Source organism: Cyprinodon variegatus, unplaced genomic scaffold, assembly GCF_000732505.1.
Source record: "Cyprinodon variegatus isolate N-32 unplaced genomic scaffold, C_variegatus-1.0 Scaffold18, whole genome shotgun sequence".
Lineage (NCBI taxonomy): Eukaryota > Metazoa > Chordata > Actinopteri > Cyprinodontiformes > Cyprinodontidae > Cyprinodon > Cyprinodon variegatus.
Window position 1 is genome coordinate 57,132 of NW_015150471.1, and position 340 is coordinate 57,471.

Genomic DNA, 340 nt, shown 5'->3' on the forward strand with positions numbered 1-340 from the left:
AAGTGTGGACTTCTTTGCGGTCTGGGCCAAACTGTCGGAAAACTGTAAATGCCACACAAATTAGGGTTACATTTTCGGAATCCTGACAAAAATCCCTACGTTTTGATGTATAATTTATTTCAACTGAGTGAAAAATGAGAAAGTGAGAACAATTTGTTCAGAAAAACCAGAACAGCTCAAAAGCTAGAGCATGCACTCTAGCAGTTGAAGAATTCCGTCCATAGACTTCTATTATAAATCTGAAAATTTTAAAATTTTCTTTTAAAGTTTGAAGCTTCACTGAAGCAAAACTGTAAAAGTTAGCAAAAAGCCGAGTTAAAGAGTAAGAGCAGAAAGACAC